Source organism: Nerophis lumbriciformis, linkage group LG01, assembly GCF_033978685.3.
Source record: "Nerophis lumbriciformis linkage group LG01, RoL_Nlum_v2.1, whole genome shotgun sequence".
In the NCBI taxonomy this organism is placed as follows: Eukaryota; Metazoa; Chordata; class Actinopteri; order Syngnathiformes; family Syngnathidae; genus Nerophis; species Nerophis lumbriciformis.
The window spans coordinates 67403105-67429960 of NC_084548.2; the positions used below are offsets into that span (position 1 = coordinate 67403105).

General features: G+C 40.2%; 1 protein-coding gene across 3 annotated transcripts in view; it reads left to right on the forward strand.

The window, feature by feature from the left end:
• The window catches only part of LOC133572085 (protein FAM110A), a 109481-nt gene that overhangs the window by 34095 nt on the left and 48530 nt on the right, over positions 1-26856 (forward strand). Inside the window, exon 1 of one of the 3 annotated variants that reach the window (XM_061924782.1) lies at positions 6209-6297. The exons of the other annotated variants lie outside the window; for them this stretch is intronic. The gene's annotated coding sequence lies outside the window, so the exon portion shown is untranslated. Of the gene's footprint in view, positions 1-6208; positions 6298-26856 lie in introns of those variants that run through there. 3 annotated transcript variants of the gene reach the window in all.

Sequence of the window (26856 nt, forward strand, 5' to 3'; positions counted from 1 at the left end):
TGGACACAGTTGTCTCCTTTGTCCCCGTGATTGGCGCCCCCTCATGAACACAGTTTTCTCCTTTGTCCTCGTGGTTGGTGCCCCCTGATGGGCACAGTTTTCTCCTTTGTCCCTGTGGTTGGTTCCCCCTGATGGGCACAGTTGTCTCCTTTGTCCCTGTGCTTGGCGCCCCCTCATGGACGCAGTTGTCTTCTTTGTCCCAGTGGGTGGCGCCCCCTCATGGTCACAGATGTCTCCTTTGGCGCACCCTCATAGACACAGTTGTCTCCTTTGTCCCAGTGGTTGGCGCCCCCTCATGGACACAGTTGTCTCCTTTGTCCCCGTGGTTGGCGCCCCCTCATGTACACAGTTGTCTCCTTTGTCCCCGTGGTTGGCGCCCCCTCATGTACACAGTTGTCTCCTTTGTTCCTGTGCTTGGCGCCCCCTCATGAACGCAGTTGTCTTCTTTATCCCAGTGGTTGGCGCCCCCTATGGACACAGTTGTCTCCTTTATACCAGTGATTGGCGCCCCTCATGGACACAGTTGTCTCCTTTGTCCCCGTGGTTGGTGCCCCCTCATGGACAAAAATGTCTCCTTTGGCGCCCCCTCATAGACACAGTTTTCTCCTTTGTCCCCGTGGTTACCGCCCCCTCATGGGCAAAGTTGTCTCCTTTGTCCTCGTGGTTGGTGCCCCGTCATGGACACAGTTGTCTCTTTTGTCCTCGTGGTTGGTGCCCCCTCATGGACACAGTTGTCTCCTTTGTCCCCGTGGTTGGCGCCCCCTGATGGGCACAGTTGTCTCCTTTGTCCTCGTGGTTGGCGCCCCCTCATGGACACAGTTGTCTCCTTTGTCCCTGTGGTTGGTGCCCCCTCATGGACAAAGATGTCTCCTTTGGCGCCCCCTCATAGACACAGTTGCCTCCTTTTTCCCCGTGGTTGGCGCCCCCTCATAGACACAGCTGTCTCCTTTTTCCTCGTGGTTGGCGCCCTTCTTGGACACAGTTTTGTCCTTTGTGCCCGCGATTGGCGCCCCCTCATGGATACAGTTCTCTCCTATGTTGTTGTTCATGGACAGGATCTATAAAGATGCAGATTAAAAAAAACAACCCCTGGCTTGCTTCAGCTGGCGCTTATCAACACCTACAGTGTGCAGACGAGTCGGCTCTACTTTTCGACACGTTGCAAGCAGCTCGTCCTCATGGGAAGACTCCTCTGTGTGCGTGTGAGCTTATGCTGAATTAGTTCATTAAAACAGCATGTTGCCAAAACATGAGCTCATCCTCACACAGCTCGTTTGCCATCACAGCAAGCCCCCCCATGGACCCCCTCATCCCAGGACCGACAACTTCATGGAGGAATGTGTGGAAACTTTCAAAAGTTATTAAGATGGTCCATGGTAAATAAAGGTAAGACAGTTGTTAAATAAAACAACAAAAAAACACAGAAGAAGGTTGACGCTGCGTTAAAAAAAGGTGTCACTCTCTTTGTCGACTACTGTAATCATGGCAGCAATACATGAAATAATAAAATAAAGATATACTGTGGTACTCTGTATTACAGTTATGGTCCTCGTCAACCAAAATACTCATAACTAGAGATGTCCAATAATGGCTTTTCTGCCGATATCCGATATTCCGTTATTGTCCAACTCTTAATTACCGATTCCGATATCAACCGATACCGATATATACAGTCGTGGAATTAACACATTATTATGCCTAATTTTGTTGTGATGCCTTGAACAATGTAACAAGGTTTTCCAAAATAAATCAACTCAAGTTATGGAAAAAAATGCCAACAAAGTGCATTATTATTTTTTTAACATGCCTCAAAACAGCAGCTTGGAATTTGGGACATGCTCTCCCTGAGAGAGCATGAGGAGGTTAAAGTGGGCGGGGTTGTAGGGGGGGTTTAGGGGGTAGCGGGGGGTGTATATTGTAGCGTACCGGAAGAGTAAGTGCTGCAAGGGGTTCTGGGTATTTCTTCTGTTGTGTTTATGTTGTGTTACGGTGCGGATGTTCTCCCGAAATGTGTTTGTCATTCTTGTTTGGTGTGGGTTCACAGTGTGGCGCATATTTGTAACAGTGTTAAAGTTGTTTATACGGCCACCCTCAGTGTGACCTGTATGGCTGTTGACCAAGTATGCCTTGCATTCACTTGTGTGTGTGAAAAGTCGTAGATATTATGTGCCTTTAAGGTTTATTGGAGCTCTGTACTTTCCTTTACGTCCTTGTACCACACCGTACAGCGGCGTTTTAAAAAAATGTTACTTTTTGAAACCGATACTGATAATTATGAAACCGATACCGATAATTTCCGATATTACATTTTAAAGCATTTAATCTCTACTCATAACTTAAATCAATATTCCCCATTGGAATTAGTTTGAATTCCATTTTAAATCTCTTAAAAACACCACATTTTAACATGTAACAATATTTTATTGAAGAACAACAAACTGTTAGACTAGTCATTCTCAAACCTGTGGTACACAGGCTCCATCTAGTGCCCAAGTGTCAAAAGGTAAGGCCCGTGGGCCAAATCCGGCCCGCAAATGAGTTATCTATGGCCCCCGGGATCGTATTTAATTAGTATTAGAAGCGGCCCGCAGGCCACAGCCCCCTGCTGCTGTTTTTGCTAGCACCAATACTCCATAAGTGTTGTTGCTAGGAATTTTCAAAATGGGGTCCCAGGGACCCCATCAAGTCATAAAAATGGGGTCCCACAGTACATTTTTGGGGTCCCACTTTTTTGTAAGCGTTTTGAAAACAAATGACAAACGTATGCATTATCCTGTTATATCTCACATTCTATATTGTGTTTTGGAAAAAAGGTTGTCATAAACGTTACTTAATTCATTAAAAAATTCACACAAAAGAAAACACATTTTTATCCATTTTCTACCGCTTGTCCCGTTCGGGGTCGCGGGAGCCTATCTCAGCTGCGTTCAGGCGGAAGGCGGCGTACACCTTGGACAAGTCGCCACCTCATCACAGGAACACATTTTTATGCATATATACATTTATTCTAGGGCTGCAAATCTTTGATTGTCCCACGATTCGATTCAATATCGATTCTTGGGGTCACGATTCCATTAGAAATCGATTTTTTTCGATTAAACGCGATTCTCGATTCAAAAACGATATTTTTCCGATTCCAAACGATTCTCTATTCATTCAATACATAGGATTTCAGCAGGATCTACCCCAGTCTGCTGACATGCAAGCAGAGTAGTAGATTTTTGTAAAAAGCTTTTATAATTGTAAAGGACAATGTTTTATCAACTGATTGCAATAATGTAAATTTCTTTTAACTATTAAATGAATCAAAAATATGACTTATTTTATCTTTGTGAAAATATTGGACACAGTGTGTTGTCAAGCTTATGAGATGCGATGCAAGTGTAAGCCACTGTGACACTATTGTTCTTTTTTTATTTTTTATAAATGTCTATTGATAATGTCAATGAGGGATTTTTAATCACTGCTATGTTGAAATTGTTACTAATATTGATACTGTTGTTGATAATATTTTTTTTTCACTACTTTTAGATTGTTCTGTGTCATGTTTGCTCTGTTTATTGCAGTTCTGAGTGTTGCTGGGTCGGGTTTGGTTTTGGAATTGGATTGTTGTGTATTGTTTTGTTGGATTGACTAATAAAAAATTAATTAAAAAATAAATAATAATAAATAAAAAAAAATACATTTTTGGAAAATGAGAGTGGCGATTTGAATTCGAATCGATTTTTTCCCACACCCCTAATTTATTCAGTTATAAACATTCCTTCACTTTCTTCTTTCCTTCATGGATCTAAACTTCACTGCTATATTTTTATTTGAACATTTTCAGAATGTGTTTGTTCTATTGTTGGCCAAAGTAAGGCAAAGAAAACAATCTGAAGTTGTCTTTATTTTTTAGTTTTAATGCCATTATTTTAATAATCCGTCCCGCGTGTGCAGAGACTTTCCTCCACGCGGCCCCTGAGCTAAAACGAGTTTGACACCCCTGATCGAGTGATACGCCAAATAATCACTTGATTAAAGTATAGTGCTTTATTTTCCTATATTTAAACACAGTGTTACTGTTCAACCTGTGTGTAATATTAGAGTGGTTAAAAACATTAAATATACTTGCTAAATAAAACGTCTGCCTTGTTTTTGACGAATACTTGGTCCTACTACGCTACTGTATTGTAATGTTGCTCAACATGGTGGTACTTGGAGAGCTTAGTGTTTTCTGAGGTGGTACTGCATTGACTGACAATAAGTATTGCATGAAAAACAATACAATATATTTTACTACAAACAACTACAGTAGTTTATGAAGTAATGTAATAATAATGTATTCAAATATTTTTTATCGTCATACAAGCACATGAGACGGCATCATATTTATTACCCAAGGCCCCAGAATGACCATGTACACATAACTAATACTTGTATGGTCGCCTCTAAACCTTTGCACTATTTTGATATCTGCACTGCTGGAGGTAAATAAACATCCGCCATCTTGAATGTTTTCCCATAGATATAAATAGATAGTGGTAGCAGCCAATGTAAGTGACGTACCTACGTGCCGGCCATCTTCGCGGGGGCCACTTTTCCATTTAAGGCACTGTAATACAATGTGTTATAAATAATACATTGCTTAATTGACAACATAATAATCTGCTACTAATAATTATTGTTTTTGTCAAATTAAATCTTACCCATGAAATATTATTTACAGCGTCCCAGTATAATTTGATACGTCATGCCCCTTTACCGTGTACCTACAGCAAGGCTAAGCTAGTAGGGGCAAAGTTCCAGAGTATTCCATTCCTATAGTTGGTACGTAAACAAAGATGCAATTCTTGCAGCCACATTGAGCTACATACGGTTGCAAAATATGCCGTACAGTTAAAACAAAAACACTGGGAATAATCTTTTATTGGTAAGATGTATCTTTTTTTTTTAAATTTTTAACCAAAACATTGATGTTGTGAATTAATAGCGTATGTTTTTAGATTGACAATAACAGGGTTTCCTCAGGTCATTAAAGTAATTAAATGAATTAGACAAAAATTAAGGCATTAAAAAGCATTAAATAGGATGTTCACAGGCATTAATAAAATGTCAAACATTTGCAATTGGCAACAAAAAAGACAACAAAACAAACCACCCAACCCAGAAAAAACCTAACCTCAAAAAGTTCAGCATATGTTGAAGTGAAATATTTGCAAACAGAGATTGAGAGTCAATTTTAATTTAAAATAATTAAGTTATTGATCTTCCAATTATGGGCGGCACGGTGCCACAGGGGTTAGTGCGTGTGCCTCACAATACGGAGGTCCTGGGTTCGATCCTGGGCTCGGGATCTTTCTGTGTGGAGTTTGCATGTTTTCCCCGTGAATGCGTGGGTCCCCTCCGGGTACTCCGGCTTCCTCCCGAAGCAGCTGAGATAGGCTCCAGCAGCCCCCGCGAACTCCAACGGGACAAATGGTAGAAAATGGATGGACGGCTCTTCCAATTATAGTGGTAAACAATACTATAGTAATGAAACATACGTTCATTGCATGTAAACTCGTTCCTTGTATTGTTATTATATCATCACTACATTAGTGCTTAATTTGGACAAAGTTAATGTAAACTTTTCAAAAATTCAACTTTATCATTGCCAAATGCTTACAATTTTGTCCAAACAGACAATTGTATGCTTTTGAACCTGTAATAATGTGCAGTCAGACATGGGCATTACATTTATTTTAAGTTGCATAAAAAAAAGGCATTACAAAATTCAGTTAGGTTTTTTGACACCTGCAGGAACCTTGAATAAGGTAAACTGCATGGAAATCGATTAAGAAATAAGCAAGCTCTGATTTATTTGCAATGTATAACGCATAGTATTGCACTGCATTCAATGGGAAAGTGGCCCCTGCTAAAATGGCCGCCAAATAGGCACGTTGCGTACGTGGTTGCCAGGGAAACGATTTTCGATTGAGGGAAGCTCGGACTCTGACCAATGAGGGACCCCGACTCTACCAACGTGTGAATAATGGGGGGGGGGGACACTCACTGCCCTTTTGAATTATACAAAGAAAACAGGCGTTCAAGATAACATTTTACATCAACGGAATAAAACGTAGTTACTCTGAAGTGACAGACACCACTTAAAAGGCTGTTTTATGATTTAATTTAATTTTAAATGTTAAAACGAACGGTGTTCCGTATTGGTATGATCCGCGCCAACGTTCGTTTTAACTTTCCGATTGTTTTTTTTTTATTGCTTCTTCTAACAACCTACTTCTCTGGGCTGTGATAAAACGTCGCTAGTCCAAGGTAAGAACACGTTTTAATGTTAATATATGGTCACCTCACTTTAAAAAAAAAATGTTGACAAAGTTGTGTAAAGAATTGTTGATTTTGGTCCCGGCGTTAACTAGCATGCTAATTCAGCTAACTGACAACATATTAGCAGCTACTTGTGCCGTTACTATTTCAGTAATTGTCTGTTTAATGCGTGTGTGGTGTTGTTGCCGACATGCTGGTTGTCTCCTTTTGTAAACATTGTGAGTGTTGCATAAAAAAGAGGAAGTCCACCTCAAAAATTCACATTGTCTGGTGAAAAGGTCACCTAAACCTGCTGAGGTTCACTGACCACAACATTAGGGACACATCTGCCTTTACTAAATGACTTAATGCAGATTTGTTTTTATGGTCTACTCTCGCAATCACCACCTCGTGTCATCAAAAGCAACACATTACTCAAAATAATCCATAAAATGCCATTAGCGTTGGCTCACAATACACTCTTGTGCAATACATACATGGTGTTTGTTGTTTTTGTCTTCTCTCCCAAGTTAGGCATGACAACCGCCACCCTGCGTCATAAAAAGCAACACATTACTCAAAGTAATCCATAAAGTCCAATGTGTGTTTGCTCACAATACGCGCATGTGCCGCGAAGACATGCCGTTTCTTTTTACGGTCTCCTATCGCAAGTTATTCATGAAAACCGTCACCTTGCGCCATGAAAAGCAACAAATTACTCAAAATAATCCATAACATGCCATTAGCGTTTGCTCACAATACACTCTTGTGCAATATATACATGGTGTTTGTTGTTTTTGTTTCCTCTCCCAAGTTATTCATGATAATCATCACCTTGGGTCATCAAAAGCAATATATTACTCAAAATAGTCCATAAAATTCCAGTAGCGTTTGCTCACAATACACTCTTGTGCAAAATATGCATGGTGTTTGTTGTTTTTGTCTCCTCTCCCAAGTTAGGCATGATAACCGCCACCCTGCGCCATAAAAAGCAACAAATTACTCAAAAATAATCCACAAATTCAAAAGCCTGATAAATGTTTGCTCACAATACACGCAGGCGCACCATAGGCACTGTGTTTGTTTTTGCGGGCTCCTCTCACAAGTTATTTATGATAACCGTGTGCTGATTGTTGTATGGTCTCTTTTTGCAAGTTATTCATGATAGCCACCACCTTGCGTCATAAAAAGCAACACATTACTCAAAATAATCCATATAGTTCAGTGTGTGTTTGCTCACAATACGCGCATGTGCCGCAAAGACATGCCGTTTGTTTTTATGGTCTCCTATCGCAAGTTATTCATGAAAACCGTCACATTGTGCCATGAAAAGCAACAAATTACTCAAAATAATCCATAACATGCCATTAGCGTTTGCTCACAATACACTCTTGTGCAATATATACATGGTGTTTGTTCTTTGTGTCTCCTCTCCCAAGTTATTCATGATAATCATCACTTTGGGTCATCAAAAGCAACACATTACTCAAAATAATCCATAAAATGCCATTAGTGTTTGCTCACAATACACTCTTGTGCAATATATGCATGGTGTTTGTTGTTTTTGTCTCCTCTCCCAAGTTAGGCATGATAACCACCACCTTGCGCCATAAAAAGCAACAAATTACTCAAAAATAATCCACAAATTCAAAAGCCTCATGAGTGTTTGCTCACAATACAGGCAGGAACACCATAGACACTGTGTTTGTTTTTATTGGCTCCTCTCACAAGTTATTTATGATAACCGTGTGCTGATTGTTTTATGGCCTCTTTTTGCAAGTTATTCATGATAGCCACCACCTTGGGTCAGCAAAAGCAACGCACTACTCAAAATTATCCATAAAATCCAATGAGCGTTTGCTCACAATACACTCTTGTGCAATATATACATGATCTTTGTTGTTTTTGTCTCCTCTCCCAAGTTAGGCATGATAACCGCCACTTTGCGTCATAAAAAGCAACACATTACTCAAAATAAATCATAAAGTCCAAAGAGTGTGTGCTCACAATACACGCATGCGCAACATAGACACTGTGTTTGTTTTTACGGGCTCCTCTCACAAGTTATTTATGATAACCGTGTGCTGATTGTTGTATGGTCTCTTTTTGCAAGTTATTCATGATAGCCGCCACCTTGCGTCATAAAAAGCAACACATTACTCAAAATAATCCATATAGTTCAGTGTGTGTTTGCTCACAATACGCGCATGTGCCGCAAAGACACGCCGTTTGTTTTTATGGTCTCTTATCGCAAGTTATTCATGAAAATCGTCACCTTGCGCCATGACAAGCAACAAATTACTCAAAATAATGCATAAAATGCCATTAGCGTTTGCTCACAATACACTCTTGTGCGATATATACATGGTGTTTGTTGTCTTTGTCTCCTCTCCCAAGTTATTTATGATAATCATCACCTTGGGTCATCAAAAGCAACACATTACTCAAAATAATCCATAAAATTCCATTAGCGTTTGCACACAGTACACTCTTGTGCAATATATGCATGGTGTTTGTTGTTTTTGTCTCCTCTCCCAAGTTAGGCATGATAACCGCCACCTTGCGCCATTAAAAGCAACAAATTACTCAAAAATAATCCACAAATTCAAAAGCCTAATGAGTGTTTGCTCACAATACACGCATGCGCGCCATAGACACTGTGTTTGTTTTTATGGGCTCCTCTCACAAGTTATTTATGATAACCGTGTGCTGATTGTTTTATGGCTTCTTTTTGCAAGTTATTCATGATAGCCACCACCTTGCGGAATAAAAAGCAACACATTACTCAAAATAATCCATAAAGTTCAGTGTGTGTTTGCTCACAATACGCGCATGTGCCGCAAAGACATGCCGTTTGTTTTTATGGTCTCTTACCGCAAGTTATTCATGAAAACCGTCACCTTGCGCCATGAAAAGCAACAAATTACTCAAAAATAATCCACACATTCAAAAGCCTAATTAGCGTTTGGTCACAATACACGCATGCGCACCATAGACACTGTATTTGTTTGTAAGGGCTCCTCTCACAAGTTATTTATAATAACCGTGCTGATTGTTGTATTGTCTCTTTTTGCAAGTTATTCATGATAGCCACCACCTTGCGTCAGCAAAAGCAACACATTACTCAAAATTATCCATAAAATCCAATGAGCGTTTGCTCACAATACACTCTTGTGCAATATACACATGCTGTTTGTTGTTTTTGTCTCCTCTCCCAAGTTGGGCGTGTTAACCGCCACCTTGCGTCATAAAAAGCAACACATTACTCAAAATAAATCATAAAGTCCAATGAGAGTTTGCTCACAATACACTCTTGTGCAATATACACATGCTGTTTGTTGTTTTTGTCTCCTCTCCCAAGTTAGGCATGATAACCGCCACTTTGCGTCATGAAAAGCAACACATTACCCAAAATAATCCATATAGTTCAGTGTGTGTTTGCTCACAATACGCGCATGTGCCGCAAAGACATGCCGTTTGTTTTTGGCAACATAAGCTAGCTGAATTCTGATTGGATAAAAACTCTATAACCTTAAAACAACAGCACTGGAAGGAGCATAATATCACATGAAGAGAATATGAATATTTTTAGATATTTAGGGAAAGTAAATAAAAAAGAACTTTTATCTTTAATTATGATTATGATTTCTGGTTATGTTAGGCCAGCAGAGAAGGCCTCGCTGGCCCTGACTGCACACCACTGGTTACAAAAGCAGCGTTTGGAAAAGCCTACGATTTCGCTCACAGGGTAACAGGATTACAACAAGCATCGAGTCCGTTATTAAATTATTTTGTTCTCAAAGCTATCTTTTGTGTGTGCACGCTCGGCGGCCGTGTGCCTGCCCACGAGACAGCCGTGATTGACAGTCATGAGTCAGGTTATGTGGGCCGCACTGCAATTTTTTACAAAGTGTGACTTCTAATCGTCACAAATAGAGACGTTTATTTGTTGAATCCGTTTAAACCACTTATGGTAACATATGGTAGCCGTTGGTAGCCGTGTAACATTTTTTGATTCAAAGAATATGATTTTGAGCCTATACGAAGTAGCTTTAAGGCGTTGGCTTGAAATGCGTCACATTTTGTTTTCCAACTCACTGTAACAGACATATTCAACTGTCCAAGACACATAGTGTCAACTATAGATGTCCGATAATATCGGCCTGCCCTTCCCGAAAATCTCCCGGGGCAACCATCCTCCCGAATTTCTCCCGATTTCCTGTCTTTAGCGTCCTCTACAACCTGTCGTTACGTCAGCTTTTCCTCCATACAAACAGCGTGCCGACACAGTCACATAATATATGCGGCTTTTACACACACATAAGTGAATTCAACGCATACTTGGTCAACAGCCATACAGGTGACACTGAGGGTGGCCGTATAGACAACTTTAACACTATTACAAATATGCGCAACACTGTGAACCCATACCAAACAAAAATGACAAACACATTTCGGGAGAACATCCGCACCGTAACACAACATATACACAACAGAACAAATACCCAGAAACCCTTGCAACACTAACTCTTCCGCGACGCTACAATATACACCCCCCCCCCCCCCCCCAAAAAAAAACAAAAAAAAACAAACCCCAGCCCACCTCAACACCGCCATGGGCCCCCCCCATCTCCCGAATTCAGAGGTCTCAAGGTTGGCAAGCATGGACTGAAGCTGTGTGCCTTCATTGTTTTTGTAGCTGTTGTTTAGAGGCATGTTTAAAAAAAAAAAGAAAAGAAAAATAATGCATTTTGTGAAAGTCAAAGTATAGTATTTCCCGTAGTTGTAGTGGGTATCAGGATTATCTCAGGGAGAGCATGTCCCAAATTCCAAGCTGCTGTTTTGAGGCATGTTAAAAAAAATAATGCACTTTGTGACTTCAATAATAAATATGGCAGTGCCATGTTGGCACTTTTTTCCATAACTGGAGTTGAAGTTGTTCTCTTATTTTGGAAAACCTGGTTTTTGATTGATTGATAGAGACTTTTATTAGTAGATTGCACAGTACAGTACATATTCTGTACAATTGACCACTAAATGGTAACACCCGAATAAGTTTTTCAACTTGTTTAAGTCGGGGTCCACGTTAATCAATTCATTATAAAGTTGCATTGTTTAATGCATCCAGCGGGGCATCACAACAAAATTAGGCATAATAATGTGTTAATTCCACGACTGTATATATTGGTATCGGTTGATATCGGTATCGGTAATTAAGAGTTGGATTTATTGGTTTATTGTTGTCTATTCGTTTTTACAAACTTCATTTTGTCACGCAAATCTACGAAAAGTAGTCAAGTTAAAGTTAAAGTACCAATGATTGTCACACACACACTAGGTGTGATGAAATTTGTCCTCTGCATTTGACCCATCCCCTTGTTCACCCCCTGGGAGGTGAGGGGAGCAGTGGGCAGCAGCGGTGCCGCGCCCGGGAATCATTTTTGGTGATCTAACCCCCAATTCCAACCCTTGATGCTGAGTGCCAAGCAGGGAGGTAATGGGTAGGGATGATGTTTGATAAGAAATTATCGAGTTCGTGCCTATTATCGAATCCTCTTATCGAACCGATTCCTTATCGATTCTCTTATCAAGTCCAGATAGGTTGTTGTACATGGAAAAAAACACACAATATTTGGTTTAACAAAAGCTCACTTTGATTATATAAGAAAAAAATAAAATCTAATAAATAAATAAATATTGACTGTTACCCCCCTAAAAAAATAAAATAAAATAAATAAATATTGACTGTTGTTACCCAAAGTATATTAAGTGGGATTTTTCAGAAAAACAAATATATACAGTAACACAAAAACAACCTGTCTCTGTGATCACTATAGGTGTATAAATAATACTATAGTGTTAAATAAAATCAGTCCCTTGGGCACAAAACTTAAAATAATACAGCTCTCCAAAAAGTGCACTTCTGCTGCTATTCGACATAACTGTTTGTTATGATGCTTTGACATTTTTGCACTTTTTTCTTTATTGAAAGAAAACTCTATGAAGAGAAAAGTTGTTTGCAAATGTGGTTACAATGCTAAAAAATGAAAAGTTAAAGCTAAAAAAAGAAATACACTTTATTGAGTTAACATTATTTCTTTATAGGGGGAAAGATGTGATGTTATGAGCTAGGGAATATAACAACTACACTACCCAGCATGCAACGGGAGTGACGAGCATGTGCGGTATCCCCGAAAAGTGTTGTTGCATGTCGCCACCCGGCAGCTAAGAATGAGGTTATGAGCACGCTGTGAAAGTAAACGTCAAGAACTCAGCCAACACGCCTCGTCTGCATTATTTATAATTAGACAGACAACACATATACAATGTGATTTTGTTTTGTTTACAAGGAAAGAAAAACTAAAGTTAAAAAAGGGAGATATATGTTGTATATATATATGTATGTGCTGCGGTTGCTTTAAGAACGTTGCGACAGCTGTCGTAAAGGAGGTGCGTTGCTAGCCTGGTTGCTATGTTTCCGGTTGGTCGTAAAAGTGTCCGTCATGTGTTTGTACCCTGCTCAAATCTCTCAGTAAAGTTATTCATTGGATTATATCTTTTGTTTTGAACTTTATTACACCTTGGAGAGCTTTTTCCGGTCCATTGTTTTTCCTGCTTTCCCTATCTGCGCCTAATGACTGAGCTACGTGACGTCATTTCTTGTGATGTCACACGGGGCATTTCTGGTCGGGACGGGATTCGTTCCGAGGGATTCGAATAAAGAACCAACTCTTTTTCTTTTTTCTTTACTATAGTAAAATAGACCCCCCCCCCCCCCCCCTCGACACACATACACACATTCCTTGTAGCGTCCCGGAAGAGTTAGTGCTGCAAAGGGTTCTGGGTTTTTGTTCTGTTGTGTTTATGTTGTGTTACGGTGCGGATGTTCTCCCGAAATGTGTTTGTCATTCTTGTTTGGTGTGGATTCACAGTGTGGCGCATATTTCTGATAGTGTTAAAGTTGTTTATATCGCCACCCTCAGTGTAACCTGTATCGCTGTTGGTCAAGTATGGTTCATGTGTGTGCATGCAGAAGCCACACATATCATGTGACTGGGCCAGCACTCGTTGGACTGGATGAAGGTTTTCGGAAGGGGCACTGAACATTTTGAGTCTCCCGGAAGAGTTGACAAGTATGAGAGTTGTCAATTATGAGAATTAGCGTTGAATGCGGTGTTACCACGGCACCGCCGATTACTGCGGCGGGCCAGCTCTAGTGTTAATTTGATATCGCCTCAAGGGCCAAATTTGGCCCGCGGGCCAGAGTTTAACACCCATGGTATACACCAATGACCACCCTGGCGGAGTGCTTTTCTTTGCGAGTCGAAGCAAACAAATAGGAACAAGCTGTTGAAAGAACAAAACATGCTTAAAGAGGACAACTAGCGTGCAAACTGCTGTTCACCTTGGGCAACAAGAACCTTAGCTTGTAATTTAAACTCTTAATCATTCCCATACTCGTCAGCGTGGAGATCTTTCTCTGGAAGAGCAACAAGGACTGACCGGGTCTTCGATTATTCCTAAAGTCCTAATGGAAAAAACAGGCCACTTTTTAATGCCTAATAACAGTTTGTGTCAAGGCACGTGTTACATCACTGTCATTTCTTCACATAAGCGCTATGAATTATGTTCCCTCATTGAGGAAAACCAGCAAGGGGGGAAACCACGGGCTCATCTGGAAAAAAGCTTTAGTGGAGTTCATTCAGGATGGAGTGCTTGCCAGTAAAATTAACTATTGCCATTTTAAGTAACAACCTAGTATAAAAACATTTTTTTCATTTGGTGATCTCCATGGACATTGACCTGCAAGACTCTGCGATTTGCATACCAGGCCAGTAGTTGGCCATGGATTTATACTTTTTATAAACATTACAAATAGCTGTCTTTGATATGACGTCACGTCTGGTTGCTGTCGCCTTGGACTTAAGCGTTTAGTGGGAAAACAAGCGTATTCCTAGCAGGAGGTCAAGTGAAAAAATGTTGCTTACATGTACTGTTCTCGCCTGTGGAAATAGTCCCAATATGGATAGATGGATCTTTTTTGTTAAAAGTTAACATAGAATTTCATGAAAGTAAACACGTTGTTAAAGGGGAACATTATCACAATTTCAGAATTGTTAAAACCATTAAAAATCAGTTCCCAGTGGCTTATTATATTTTTCGAAGTTTTTTTCTAAATTTTACCCATCACGCAATATCCCTAAAAAAAGCTTCAAAGTGCCTGATTTTAACCACCCGTCCATTTTCCTGTGACGTCACATAGTGAAGCCAACACAAACAAACATGGCGGAAAGAACAGCAAGCTATAGCGACATTAGCTCGGATTCAGACTCGGATTTCAGCGGCTTAAGCGATTCAACAGATTACGAATGTATTGAAACGGATGGTTGTAGTGTGGAGGCAGGTAGCGAAAACGAAATTGAAGAAGACACTGAAGCTATTGAGCCATATCGGTTTGAACCGTATGCAAGCGAAACAGACGAAAACGACACGGGAGAAAGCGAGGACGAATTCGGCGATCGCCTTCTAACCAACGATTGGTAAGTGTTTGTTTGGCATTAAAGGAAACTAACAACTATGAACTAGGTTTACAGCATATGAAATACATTTGGCAACAACATGCACTTTGAGAGTGCAGACAGCCCAGTTTTCATCAATTAATATATTCTGGAGACATACCCTCATGTCAGCAGGCCAGGGAAGCTAGGGTCGATATTCTTCTCTTGATCATCTTCGGGACGGTGTGAGCCAAGACATCCAGGGGGTTTAGCTCGCTCGTCTGCGGGAACAAACTGCCGCCATTGCTTGCCGTGCTACCGAGGTCCTTTGTCCCTGAATTGCTCACACACTCCGGCAGATTCAATGGGGGTCTGGCGGCAGATTTCTTTGACTTTATCGTTGGAAATGCATCTGCTTTGAGTGTCGCAGGATATCCACACATTCTTGCCATCTCTGTCGTAGCATAGCTTTAGTCGGTAAAGTGTGCGGAACAAACGTCCAATTTCTTGCCACTTTCGCATCTTTGGGCCACTGGTGCAACTTGAATTTGTCCCTGTTCGTGTTGTTACACCCTCTGACAACACACCGACGAGGCATGATGTCTCCAAGGTACGGAAAACAGTCGAAAAAACGGAAAATAACAGAGCTGATTTGACTCAGTGTTTGAGAAAATGGCGGATTGCTTCCCGATGCGACTTCACATTGTGACGTCATCGCTCTGACAGCGAATATTAGAAAGGCGTTTATTTCGCCAAAATTCATCCATTTAGAGTTTGGAAATCGGTTAAAAATATATGGTCTTTTTTCTGCAACATCAAGGTATATATTGACGCTTACTTATGTCTGGTGATAATGTTCCCCTTTAAAATACAGTATATAAAGATGTTGCTTCTGTTAAATCTGTCATAAGTGGATCTGAGTCAACATAACAATCAAGTTTACAGTAATCAATGTCGTCATGAACTTAAAATATACTTTTTAGTCATTTTAGTAAGGCTGTAACGGTACACAAAAATTTCGGTTCGGTACGTACCTCAGTTTAGAGGTCACGGTTCGGTTCGTTTTCGGTACAGTAAGAAAACAAAAAAATATAATTTTTTTGGTTATTTATTTACCAAATTTGTAAACAATGGCTTCATCCTTTTAACATTGGGAACACTATAATAATTCTGCCCAAAAATAGAAATAGCTCTGTGTGTGATGGATGTGAGCCACCACTAGGCTGATCAGTGCAACAACAGGAAGTCATAAATGCTAAGCATAACAATAACATACATACACACACAGGGTCCATTGCCAGTGTTAATGTGGTCAACATATATAAAATAAAAACTAAATAAGATAAGGCTCATAATGGTTTCTTAACAAAACCTTTCTACATATAAAGTGCTTTTTTTGATTGATTGATTGAGACTTGTATTAGTAGATTGCACAGTACAGTACCGTACATATTCCGTACAATTGACCACTAAATGGTAACACCCGAATACGTTTTTCAACTTGTTTAAAGGGGAACATTATCACCAGACCTATGTAAGCGTCAATATATACCTTGATGTTGCAGAAAAAAGACCATATATTTTTTAAACCGATTTCCGAACTCTAAATGGGTGAATTTTGGCGAATTAAACGCCTTTCTAATATTCGCTCTCGGAGCGATGACGTCACATCGGGAAACAATCCGCCATTTTCTCAAACACCGAGTCAAATCAGCTCTGTTATTTTCCGTTTTTTCGACTGTTTTCCGTACCTTGGAGACATCATGCCTCGTCGGTGTGTTGTCGGAGGGTGTAACAACACGAACAGGGACGGATTCAAGTTGCACCAGTGGCCCAAAGATGCGAAAGTGGCAAGAAATTGGACGTTTGTTCCGCACACTTTACCGACGAAAGCTATGCTACGACAGAGATGGCAAGAATGTGTGGATATCCTGCGACACTCAAAGCAGATGCATTTCCAACGATAAAGTCAAAGAAATCTGCCGCCAGACCCCCACTGAATCTGCCGGAGTGTGTGAGCAATTCAGGGACAAAGACCCTCGGTAGCACGGCAAGCAATGGCGGCAGTTTGTTCCCGCAGACGAGCGAGCTAAACCCCCTGGATGTCTTGGGTCACACCGTCCCTTATGCCACCGAAGATGATCAAGAAAAGAATATCAACCCTAGCTTCCCTGGCCTGCTGACATCAACTCCAAAACTGGACAGATCAGCTTTCAGGAAAAGAGCACGGATGAGGGTATGTCTACAGAATATATTAATTGATGAAAATTGGGCTGTCTGCACTCTCAAAGTGCATGTTGTTGCCAAATGTATTTCATATGCTGTAAACCTAGTTCATAGTTGTAAGTTTCCTTTAATGCCAAACAAACACATACCAATCGTTGGTTAGAAGGCGATCGCCGAATTCGTCCTCGCTTTCTCCCGTGTCGCTGGCTGTCGTGCCGTTTTCGTCGGTTTCACTTGCATACGGTTCAAACCGATATGGCTCAATAGCTTCAGTTTCTTCTTCAATTTCGTTTTCGCTACCTGCCTCCACACTACAACCATCCGTTTCAATACATGCGTAATCTGTTGAATCGCTTAAGCCGCTGAAATCCGAGTCTGAATCCGAGCTAATGTCGCTATAGCTGTTCTATGCGCCATGTTTGTTTGAGTTGGCATTACTATGTGACGTCACAGGAAAATGGACGGGTGTATATAACGATGGTTAAAATCAGGCACTTTGAAGCTTTTTTTAGGGATATTGGGTAAAATTTTGAAAAAAACTTCGAAAAATAAAATAAGCCCCTGGGAACTGATTTTTAATGGTTTTAACCCTTCTGAAATTGTGATAATGTTCCCCTTTAAGTCGGGGTCCACGTTAATCAACATTAAACTGCCTCAAGTTGTTGCTCAGATTAAATGAAATGACAAAACTTTTCTTCTACATATAAAAAGTGCAACATTGAAAAGTTTCAAGTCAACTCAGCCTCAGATTAATTTTTCTTCCCCCCCCCCCCCCCCCCCCCCCGCCTGGCTAACTTGGCAGTAAGAGTATGGGCTCATTGTTCTTCCACCATAGAAGTGGGTCAAAATCTAGTTTTTAATGCAATATGGTCTTAAATCTGCTGCTATAAAAACACCAACGGCATTTGTTATTGCTTTAGCCCTGTCTGACTCGCCGAGGAGAGGCTGCTTGAATGCGGTGTTTGCACGACGCTCGTCTTTCTCTTCGTTGAAGCGATGTTCACTTGGGGGTGGTGACGCTTCAAACGGGTTAGCATGTTTGACGCGTTGTCAGAAACATACCCTACCGCTGCTGAACAATGTCGGCAAACCTCCGTCCTCCATTGTTGTATCGCAACGCGAAGCCGAAGTGTTCTCAAACGGGAGATCTTAACGAGGCAGGAGGGTCTTCCAGCTCTGGCTTTTGCATGTTGTAGTAGCCCGGTCGTTGCTAGCATGCCGTGTGTTGTGCCTCGGTGTGCATTGTTTACACAACGTGCGGTACGCTACTTAATATGTCCGTGTGGAAACTCGTTCGGTGCACCTCCGAACCGAAACCCCCGTACCGAAACGGTTCAATAAAAATAACCGCACCGTTACACCCTTACATTTTCTTTATGCTGCCGATTCAGATACTGATCATCCATGGGTGAGATCGGCCGATACCAATACCGATCACATGTAGTAACTCTACATTTTTTATTTCATTTATGAATGCTATTGTCAGTTCAACAATATCAACACAATATTTAACATAGTTTCTTCTTCTCCTGTATTAGTACTATTAAATTAATAGCTAGACAAAATAAAAACTGCTCATCTAAATCCTTTGGTTTTTGCCATCAAAGTCCTCCTCTGTCCAAGGCCTTATTCACTGAATTTGTAAACATTAACCAAAAACTTATAATAATAATAATAATAAAATAAAAATATTGACCTAATCACTCTGGTATCGATTATATACGGATACTACCCTTGATATCGACACTTATAGATCACTCCGATCGTCCTTTTACATGTACTGACTGTGACACACCAAGAGTTGTTGTTCTATTACCCTCTCTCTAGACTCTTATAATCTTATTCATATCCTGTTACTAGCTCTTTACTTTCTGTTGTGAAGCAGTTCAATCTACACTTCTTAAACTTTATTAAGCACTTATTTATTGGTGTTGTTTGAAGCTAACATGGCTATTAGCATGCCTGCACCTGGTTTGCTTCCGGTATGTAACCACGTACCATGAATTGATTAACGTGAACCCCGACTTAAACAAGTTGAAAAACTTATTCGGGTGTTACCATTTAGTGGTCAATTGTACGGAATGTGTACTGTACTGTGCAATCTACTAATAAAAGTCTCAATCAATCAATCAATCAATGCCTCGCCCTCCAGTGATATGGTACTTGAGAATGGCACTTCAATTACCAAACAAGGCAGTTTTTTGCTGTATTGGAAATTATTATTATTACTTTAAGGGGAGCGGCTCCACACTGTTTATGAAGATACAGAATTAGCTGCTGGCCACATGTCAGCCAGACAGGATTGGCATGAAGAGGCATTAATTGGCAATGTATTTTTTCACGAAAATCGTCCGATCGATCGTTACATCCCTAGTTTAGCCTCAAGAAAACATTGTTAAATATAAGCCTACACTAACCTACTTTGTTTTCACAAATAACTCATTTCTTAAGCCAAATGATTAATTGATTCTTTATTAAAGGAGTAAAAATCTGACCAGAAATGATACTGCAATCACGGTCAAAAGTCTGTAGTCCCCTCCCCCTGACTGAGGTTGCCAGATACACAGTCAAATCCAGCTCGATCGACTGGGTGACACCAAGGAACTTCAAACTTCCACTGCTTCTTACTAGGGGTTGAGGTGCTGGGACCATAATAGCTGAATAGTGTGTGGTCAATAACAAATCTCTAACCAACACATTTTACACAGAAATTAGGCTATTCTTCGGAAGAAGTACGTCATGCCTGCGTATAATATCACAACAAATGGCAATGCTATGGTTACTGTCAGTACTATCAGAAAACAAAGACTAAAACGAACTACAACTAACGCTAGCAATGGTTATACTGGTGAGAATAAGTAGAACATGCTTAGCAGCATAATATACGCCCAAAACTAAAGAGGAGACATTTTACCAAGGTATGCCTATAGGCTACTGTTTAAAACGTTTCCGATTGCCCTATAACTTGGTACATGTAGTCAACAATATGCAAACACGAATGAGGAATTATTTTATCATGTGATTTGGCTGTCTCCATGCGTTTCACATTGCCATGATGACAGCCGTGCTAATGTTCATGTGCTAATCCACATAGGTTTTATTTGTCGAAAATATATTTTGCCCAGTGAGTTCGAATACACATCGCCATACAGGCTAACGGGCATATATTTGCCCCGTTAGCTTATATGTCGATGTGTCATTGACCGAGCTAGTATGCTAACCTACTCAGTGGCCTCGTGGTTAGAGTGTCCGCCCTGAGATCGGTAGGTTGTGAGTTCAAACCCCGGCCGAGTCATACGAAAGACTATAAAAATGGGACCCATTACCTCCCTGATGGGAATTGGGGGTTAAATCACCAAAAAATTATTCCCGGGTGCGGCCACCGCTGCTGCCCACTGCTCCCCTCACCTCCCAGGGGGTGATCAAGGGTGATGGGTCAAATGCAGAGAATAATTTTGCCACACCTAGTGTGTGTGTGTGACAATCATTGGTACTTTAACTTTAAGCATTACACTAGGAGCTAAGCACGATCACATTAAGCATTCATTTTACGAACATACTAGCTTTGTTAGACAAGATCATAGACTGTATTGGACAATATAGTTTACATACGAAATGTCCAATTTTCATTTATTACAAGTAATAAGAAAACATAAACTGCCTTACTTACCTATCAAGGAGGAAATTAGCAAGTTTGGCATCAGATGAAAAAATCTTCTCCGCCTTCAATCGTCTCCATCTTTCAAAGGCATCCCGATACAAATCCTTGTTTTGTTCCTGGCTTTGTCATGAATAAGTTGAGAATCGTAACAAGGCCTTTTAGATGTACTAAGGTCTGACATGTTTAGTAACTTTACCAGTGGCAGTAGCTAGACTAAGATGGTCAAACTGTACAGGGCGGGGCATCGAAATGAAAACAATAACAAGGGGCTGTAAATCCAAATTTTGAAATGAGCATATCTCGGCTGAACTACTGTTACCAGTTCTAGAGATACTTGAAAATAACCTGATTTATTAAGGCCTTTTGTCATATCAGGGCCATTTAATGATGACTTGACATGACATTATTATATATGACTCCTTTAAGCTTTCTGTTAGATGTAAAACTTTGACGCTATCAAGATACAGAATTTTCGCAGCCTGCGAGAGATTTATTCATCTGGTGTAATTATTCATGTTTGATGTTGCATTACATGATGTGACCTAGAAACTGAGGCAAATTTACAGCAGTAAAGCAGCAAAAAGAATCTGGGCACAAAAAAAGTTTGCCTACACAGATAAGCAAAGTACTGCAGCTACATCCATCAAATACGGTAGTTACTCATACATGACTATTTCCAACATTGTCTTTCATTAATTTGTGTCAAATTCATGTCCCAACTAGATGCAAATAAATTATGTGCCGCCATAAAAGTGGTTGCAAACCAGCAAAAGAATATTGTAATTAATATGACATATTTGCTGCTACTGCACTATGCTAACACCTTGAGTTTGATCTAACACATACCAATTCCAAATTTGTCAGTTGACATGAGGTATGGGCGATATTACCTAAAATCTGTATCGCGATATACAGCATATATTGCAGCCTCCTGTGATAACGATATACATCACAATATATTATTTGGTATGTAAATAACAATAGAAACATTTCAAAACTGCTTGCAATGGCTCCTAACTTAGTTGTTGACGTATGCGGTAAGATAGTACTTAATTGACAGTTATATTTTTTTCCCCTCAAAACTGTTATTAATATACTTGTTCATTTACTTCTAATATCTGGTTACTTTCTTGTGAAACATGTTTCTATCTACACTTCTGTTAAAATGCACAAAGCGCTTATTTTTCGGTTGTTTTTTGGGGGTACTTTAGTTTTAAGCGATCACAACAAATTGAGTACCCATCCAATACCAAGTAGTTACAGAGGCAGTATTGGTCATACCAATACTGATATTTAAAATTGTCAAGCTCATTATTCAATTAGTCAAGATCACGACAACATTGCGATTATAATTGCAGTTTTAATAGTGGTCACAATTACCGTGATATAAAATGTTCATATCGTTACATTCCTAACGTTAACACTTGGCCATCACTCCAGCAGCACTGAGAGCAAATGGCAGCAACAAAGTTGACTCAGAAATGTAATAATAAAACAAGTTAAAACAACTGGACAGAAGTTATCATAATCAGCTAATTTTAAATTTTTCCAATAAAAGTGTTTATTATAAAACAGTCTGTACTATATAGTACAGAAAATTAGTATGGTTGAGTAAGTACATTTAATTTATAAAGCACTTTTTACAGATAGAAATCACAAAGCGCTGTACAAAACATAGGCAAATTAAAACAACAATTAAATTAAAACAGGGCCAACACCATAAAAAGGATTTCAAAGAAAGTAGATTGAAAAAAGTTAAAGTCCCTTAACAAAAGCTTTACTGAAAAGAGAAGTCCTCCAATGTTTTTTTTTTTTTTTTAAAGTCAACACACAAAGTCATTCCAGAGTCTGGGGGCTTCAGCCTGGAATGCCAGGTCTCCACAGGGTTTTTAAATTAGTTTTTAGGCTCTTTAGGCGACCCTGGCCTAAAGACCAAAGGTTGCGTCCTGAATTGTAGGGGCACAACAAAATAGTGATATACTTTGGGGCAACAATGCAACGCACGGAAACTCAGGACTAAAATCTTAAACTCTATGTGAAATTTGACTGAAAAGCCTATGAAGAATGAATATAATGGGGGGGTAATGTGGGCTGTTGTGGGTGCACCGGTCAAAAGTCTGGCAGCCACATTCTGTACAGTCTAAAGTCTACTATTGGCTCTTATTTCTGAAGTTTGTAAAAAAAATAACAAAAACGACAAAACATTTTTTTATAATAAAAAAACATTGATCATTGATGATCATTGTCTTATATTGATACCATACTTGGTATCGCTACTGTTGATGTTTGCATCAATCCACCCACCTTTGTTTACATTTAAGAGCTCCAGTTTAGCAGTTATATTTTTTTGATATCCTCCTCTGTGTGTAGTTTAGCATGTTTAGCTAATCGTTGTCCTCCAGTAAGAAACAAAGTTTATTTGCTGCCATGGAGGTGAGGATTAGGTATTTACAAACTGCATTGTAGAACAGGCCTGGGCAATTATTTTGACTCGGGGGGGCCAAATTTAGAGAAAAATGTGTCTGGGGGCCTGTATTTTTAAGAACACTAATACAAAACCTCTCAATGTCTGAATGCTAAAAACGTTATGCCAGACCGCCTTAAAGGAATGGAATTTCAATTTTTTTTTGCTTTGACCGCCTTAAAGGAATGGAATTTCAATTTTTTTTTACTTAATGAGAGACCCAGAATGTACATGAAAATAAAGAATGTGGGATATACAATATTAAAGGGGAACATTATCACAATTTCAGAAGGGTTAAAACCATTAAAAATCAGTTCCCAGCGGCTTATTTTATTTTTCGAAGTTTTTTTCAAAATTTTACCCATCACGCAATATCCCTAAAAAAAGCTTCAAAGTGCCTGATCTTAACCATCGTTATATACACCCGTCCATTTTCCTGTGACGTCACACAGTGATGCCAACACAAACAAACATGGCGCATAGAATAGCAAGCTATAGCGACATTAGCTCGGATTCAGACTCGGATTTCAGCGGTTTAAGCGATTCAACAGATTACGCATGTATTGAAACGGATGGTTGTAGTGTGGAGGCAGGTAGCGAAAACGAAATTGAAGAGGAAACTGAAGCGATTGAGCCATATCGGTTTGAACCGTATGCAAGCGAAACCGACGAAAACGACACGACAGCCAGCGACACGGGAGAAAGCGAGGACGAATTCGGTGATCGCCTTCTAACCAACGATTGGTATGTGTTTGTTTGGCATTAAAGGAAACGAACAACTATGAACTAGGTTTACAGCATATGAAATACATTTGGCAACAACATGCACTTTGAGAGTGCAGACAGCCCAATTTTCATCAATTAATATATTCTGTAGACATACCCTCATCCGCTCTCTTTTCCTGAGAGCTGATCTGTCCAGTTTTGGAGTTGATGTCAGCAGGCCAGGGAAGCTAGGGTCGATATTCTTCTCTTGATCATCTTCGGTGGCATAAGGGACGGTGTGAGCCGAGACATCCAGGGGGTTTAGCTCGCTCGTCTGCGGGAACAAACTGCCGCCATTGCTTGCCGTGCTACCGAGGGTCTTTGTCCCTGAATTGCTCACACACTCCGGCAGATTCAATGGGGGTCTGGCGGCAGATTTCTTTGACTTTATCCTTGGAAATGCATCTGCTTTGAGTGTCGCAGGATATCCACACATTCTTGCCATCTCTGTCGTAGCATAGCTTTCGTCTGTAAGGTGTGCGGAACAAACGTCCAATTTCTTGCCACTTTCGCATCTTTGGGCCACTGGTGCAACTTGAATCCGTCCCTGTTCGTGTTGTTACACCCTCCGACAACACACCGACGAGGCATAATGTCTCCAAGGTACGGAAAACAGTCGAAAAAACGGAAAATAACAGAGCTGATTTGACTCGGTGTTTGAGAAAATGGCGGATTGCTTCCCGATGTGACGTCATCGCTCCGAGAGCGAATAATAGAAAGGCGTTTAATTCGCCAAAATTCACCCATTTAGAGTTCGGAAATCGGTTAAAAAAATATATGGTCTTTTTTCTGCAACATCAAAGTATATATTGACGCTTACATAGGTCTGGTGATAATGTTCCCCTTTAACTATGAACGATAAAACACTGAATATTGACAACATTTGAACGTCACACCACCCACCTCTCCATCCACATATTTTACAATCAGCAAAAATGCAACAACACAGCAAAATATGAACGCCAAAGGTAAAAAAAAACAAAAAACACCTACTATCTGATACATCACTGAGCTGTAGAACTTTGTTGTAAAAATCTCCTTCCGCGTCTGTCCCTGACACCCACATTTCAGACTCTGGAAACATTCTGTGGAAATGCTCCCCACCCACACTGCTTGGTGCCTCGTCTGAGCTGCTGTGACTTAGATTACCATAGTAACTAATTAGATGACCGTAGTAACTAATTAGATGACCATGGTAACTAGTATATCATGAAGATTCCAAACATTGAAATACTCTGTATAGTTCAAGACTTACGGTCATTAGAAAACATCACTGCACATCATAATGGCAGCTACACTTTCCAGCTTAAAGATCTAAAAAAAATCATTTGGGAATGTCCGGTGGGCCAGATTCAAAAGCTTAACGGGCCGCATGTGGCCCCCGGGCCTTAATTTGCCCAGGTCTGCTGTAGAAGGACATTAGCCACTCGGGCGGATGCTACATTGAGTTGAGGATGCTTTTGTTCGCTAGTCGCTGTCAAATTTGTAGTAAACAGCTAGAATGTATCATCCACATGCATTATCATGATATAATGTCTACAAGCGTTATCGTTGGCCAAGTATACTGTATGTAATAAGGGTGTACCGGTACACAAAAATCTCGGTTTGGTACGTACCTCGGTTTAGAGGTCACGGTTCGGTTAATTTTTGGTACAGTAAGAAAACAACAAAATATACATTTTCTAGTTATTTATTTACCAAAATTTGTAAACAAATGAACATTGCTTTAAAATAGCTCTGTGTGTGTGATGGATGTGAGCCACCACTAGGCTGATCAGTGCAACAGCAGGCAGTCATGAATGCTAAGCATAGCAATAACATACATATACACATAGGGTCCATTGCCAGGGTTAATGCAGTCAACATATATAAAATAAAAACTAAATAACATAAGGCTCAGAATTGGTTTCTTAACAAAACCTTTCTACATATACAGTGCAACATTTCCACATATAAAGTGCAACATTAAACTGCTTCAAGTTTAACTCTGGTGACTTTCACTCAATTGTCATGTTTTATGCCAGAAAAATCAGTTTATCCACATTGTCTGCAGAAAGAGCAGACCTGCTTGCAGTTAAAATGTCTCCAGCTGTGGAAAATACCCTTTCGCTGGGCACGGAGGTAGCAGGTATGGCGAGGTAGTGCCTTGCTAACTTGGCAGTAAGTTCTTCCACCATGGAAGTGGGTCAAAATGTAGTTTTTAATGCAATATGGTCTTAAATCTGCTGTTATAAAAACACCAACGGCATTTGTTATTGCTTTAGCCCTGCCTGACTCGCCGAGGAGAGGCTGCTTGAATGCGGTGGGAGTTGTGTTTGTTCGTCTTTCTCTTCGTTGAAGCAATGTTCACTTGGGGGTGATGCCGCTTCTAATGGGTTAGCATGTTTGACGTGTTGGCAGAAGCATACCCTACCGCTGCTGAACAATGTCGGCAAACCGCTTTTGCTTTGTCCACCTCTCGTCCTCCATTGTTGTATCGCACCGCGAAGCCGAAATGTTCCCAAACGGGAGATCTTAACGAGGCAGGAGGGTCTTCCAGCTCTGGCTTTTGCATGTTGTAGTAGCTCGGTCGTTTCTAGCATGCCGTGTGTTGTGCGTCGGTGTGCATTGTTAACACAACGTGCGGTGCACTACTTAATATGTCCGTGTGGAAACTCGTTGGGTGCACCTCCGTTCCGAACCGAACCCCCGGTACCGAAACGGTTCAATACAAATACCGTATTTTTCGGACTATAAATCGCAGTTTTTTTCATAGTTTGGCCGGGGGTGCAACTTATACTCAGGAGCGACTTATGTGTGAAATTGTTAACACATTACCGTAAAATATCAAATAATAATATTTGGCTCATTCACGTAAGAGACTAGACGTATAAGATTTAATCGGATTTAGCGATTAGGAGTGACAGATTGTTTGGTAAACGTATAGCATGTTCTATATGTTATAGTTATTTGAA